The 3,547-nt window shown below is 43.1% G+C and overlaps 1 long non-coding RNA gene across 1 annotated transcript; it reads right to left on the bottom strand.

Moving 5' to 3' along the window:
• Positions 1 to 317: 317 nt before the first annotated feature.
• LOC147824069 (uncharacterized) lies at positions 318 to 3,156 on the bottom strand. The gene is made up of 3 exons (XR_015442938.1): positions 2,699 to 3,156; positions 2,389 to 2,560; positions 318 to 1,480 (listed from the first exon to the last, which is right to left on the bottom strand). It is a non-coding gene; the product is annotated as an uncharacterized LOC147824069 (long non-coding RNA).
• Between the last annotated feature and the right edge of the window lie 391 nt (positions 3,157 to 3,547).

Here is a 3,547-nt window from a genome sequence, read left to right as displayed (position 1 = left end):
AATTAGGTCTCCTGAATTGAAGACTTGCGTTCTTTCTATTAACAAGGCTAAATAAAGGCCCTCAGGCTGCATAAACATTTGTCAGACTCCCTAACAATTCCCCACAATCTTCCTCAGACCTCTGTCTGTGCCAGGACTTCTGGAGGGTGCTCTGAAGACTGAACAAGAGTTTGGAAGCCCACACACATCTGGGAAATGCCACATGCACATTCTTCCCATGAGCATAGGCTGTGGACCAGGTGGAGGGTCCATCCAGAAGATATGACAGCTTTTCTCCAAGGAATTAGCAAGAAAGCAGGATCTGGGAAATGGGTTGTTCAATTCTGTAGAACATGCATTTACTGAACACTAATTTAACTATATGTCAGAGCTTTGGAGATGCAAACATGTATGACAAAGGGTTTCTGCCTTTGCTGGTTTGTGAGGAAGCCAGACACTTGCGCAGACAACGATGATAAGCCAGGTAGTTGTGGCAGATATAGGTAGTGGATTGGAGAGTTAAGAGTCCATCTCCAGAGCCCTTGCTAACCACCCCCACAAAGGTGCCAAAAGCTAAATACATGCATTCCTGGTTATCTTTGCAGGAAGGTGGCCATGTGAATAGTCTTGCTGATGAGATGGAATAAGTATATAGATGGTTTCTGGAAATTTTTTATCTTTTTTTGATGAAAAGGGAAGGAAAGTCATCTTTAATGCTATTTCTTTCCATTCTTCATCTCTCTCTCTCTCTCTCTCTTTTTGCTTAAATTCTTTTATTGGTGGGGCTGGGGATTTAGCTCAGTGGTTTTGACTCCTGCTGCGCAAGCACAAAGACCCAAGTTCAATCCCCAGTACCATAAAAAAATTCTTTTATTGGTACATTTTAGGCATTCAGTATGCTTACATTTATCATTGGGTGTTTGCACCTGTACATGACGTATCTTTGTTCTTATTTATTTTCCCCATTCACCTGCCCTCCTTTCACACCCTCCACCCTTCCCTATTTACAAAACATTGTTTCCATTTTTTCCTTTTCTCATGATTTTTCCTTTTCTTTTTTTTTTTTTGTACCAGGGATCGAACTCGAGTCCTTGTGCTTGTGCACCAGGCGGCGAGACCACTGAGCTAAATCCCCAGCCCGATTTTTCCTTTTTCTTCTTTCCTTTCCCCTTCCCCTCCCACTTCCCCTGCCCCTTTTGACCTTTTCTTCCTATTTCAAATTATAAATTATTTGTTTTAATTATTTTAATCCTTATTTACACTTTCAGTTTCTCACACTAGAGAAACTATTCGGTATTTACACATGTGTGTCCTATTTATTTCACTTAAGAGTATGGCCTCAATATGCATCCATTTATCTATAAATGTCTCTAGCTTCTTATTCTTTATGGCTGAGTAGTACTCCATTTTATAAAAAAAACCCACATCTTCTTTATTCAGTTTCCAGTTGATGGGCACTTCGGTGCAAATTTCCAATGATGAATGTCATTATATTGTATACCTAAAATGTACCAATGATTAGAATAAATAATTGATAATGCAAAATAGGAAGAAAAGTCCAAAGTGGTAGGGGTAGTTGGAGGGGCAGGAGAAAGGAAAGAAGGGAAAGGAAAAATGATGAGAAATGGAAAAAATGGAAATAAAGTCTTTGTAAATAGGGAAGGATGGAGGGGGTGAAGGGAGGGCTAGGAATGGGGAAAAAATAAGAACCAAGATGCATCATGTAAAGATACAAGTTCCCAATGAGAAATGTAATTGTGTTGTATACTTAAAATTTACCAATAAAAGAATTTAACAACAACAACAACAAAAGAGTGAAGAAGTCAGTGAGGGTTGTGTACTGAAGGCCTAGTTCCCTCGCCTGATATTTTCTCCCCTGTGGGAGTAACTTTATCAGCTGTAGTATTAGCTGTGGCCTTTTTCTACCCCTTACTCACTTATTTACTTTTCTTGGGGTAGAGTATGAGTGGCATATCAGGGGGTAGATCTGGCCCAATGTCTTCCTTTCCTCTTGGGGAAAGAGATGTTTTTGGGGAGCTTGAGATTCCTCTGCTCCTCCAGGGAGAGGCTCTGGCCTTGTATTGGCCCTCCTGTCCCAGGGTGGTGCAGTCTGCCTAAACTGGGAGTCAGAACATGGGTGTACAGTATATAGACTCCAGCAGCGTCCCTTCGACTAGCCTTAATCACCAAGAGGATTATGGTCTCCATCTGCTTACTCCTTTGTCCGGCCTCTCTACTGGCCAGAATTAAGAAGGGTGCTGTTTATGGGGACCTCAGAGACCCTTATGTATAACTTGAGACCACAGAGATGGTCAGGGCCAAATCAGAGACTCTCAGTTTTGTCAAGAGGTTTGGGGTTCATTCTATGAAACCTGGAAGTCTCTGAAGGGTTTGTAAGCAGGAGAATACCTGATATGACCTGCATTTTTTTTCCAATCCGCATTCTGAGAAGATCCTTCTGGCCACTCTGTAGGGTACAGGACAGGGAATTTTAGCCTGGGGTGGATCTTGCCCTCCGTTCTCTGGTTGTTCTCAGGCAATGACTTCAGGAGTCCAGGAATAGCAGAGCGGCAGCAGGGTCCTGGCTCAGACAGGGAGAAAGTCAGAAGCAGCTCCTCCTCTAGCCTTGGATCTGGGTGCAGGGTGCAGCTGGGGTTCCCTCCATCCACTTCACAACCTCCAGGAGATGCTGACATATACTCAGAAACACAGGGCTTACTTTGAACACTGAGTAATGGCCTCATAGTTTTAGTTGTTGATGCTGAAAAAAGAAAAGGTAAAACTCAGTTTCAGGGTAAATAAATGGTTTGGATGACAGAAGATAGATTGGCAACAATTCTTCTCATTTCTACATGGTATCTATCTCCAGATTTATTGGCTAGGTAGGATAAATATTTGCAGAAGGTGGAAAAGAAAAGAGAACAACATGGCTTGGCCCTGAGGTTGTCGGGAAAGGGGGGCAAGAAATAATGTCAACTATGATCAGAGCTTGAAGGGAAAAAAAAAAACAGGACTGAGAAGGAACAAGGAAGGGGCCAGGGAAGGGACTCTGAAGGAGTGATTTGTAAGCAGAAACCTAGGGGATAAGAGGCCATGAGCCAGGAAGTTAAGTGCGATGAGGAGTGAGTGGAGAAAGTGAAGGACCCTTGAGCCTAAACCCAAGAAAGGAGCCAGAGTGGTGCACGATGACTTGCAAAATGAGGGTCAGATTATACCAAATTGAGAAGTAATAGGGGAATGTGTTGGAGCAGCCCCTGACTTAGCTAGAGGAGACCGAGGTTAATCTAGGAGAACTTCTAAGGGGAGACTTCTTTAGAACTAGGTCTTCAAGCCTGAGGAGGAATTCTGGAGGAGGTGCACAGATGGCTTGTTTAAGGACAGAGGGTGTGATCTGGGATAGCCACATTCTTCAGGAAATTCACACCACTGCCTCTGGCTCTGGTTATATTCCCTCATTCCATGTTTTCTTTCCCATGTGTTTGCCCATGGGGAGGATGTGTCTGGGTGTTTTCATTGGAAACAAAGGTCAGATCATTTTATTTACTGCTCATGCTAGGAAGAGCCCTCA

This window comes from Heterocephalus glaber, unplaced genomic scaffold (assembly GCF_053883595.1).
Source record: "Heterocephalus glaber isolate CG9 unplaced genomic scaffold, H.glaber_assembly_v1.0 deba00001555, whole genome shotgun sequence".
Classification (NCBI taxonomy): Eukaryota; Metazoa; Chordata; class Mammalia; order Rodentia; family Bathyergidae; genus Heterocephalus; species Heterocephalus glaber.
This window is presented reverse-complemented; position numbering and strand designations above follow the sequence as displayed.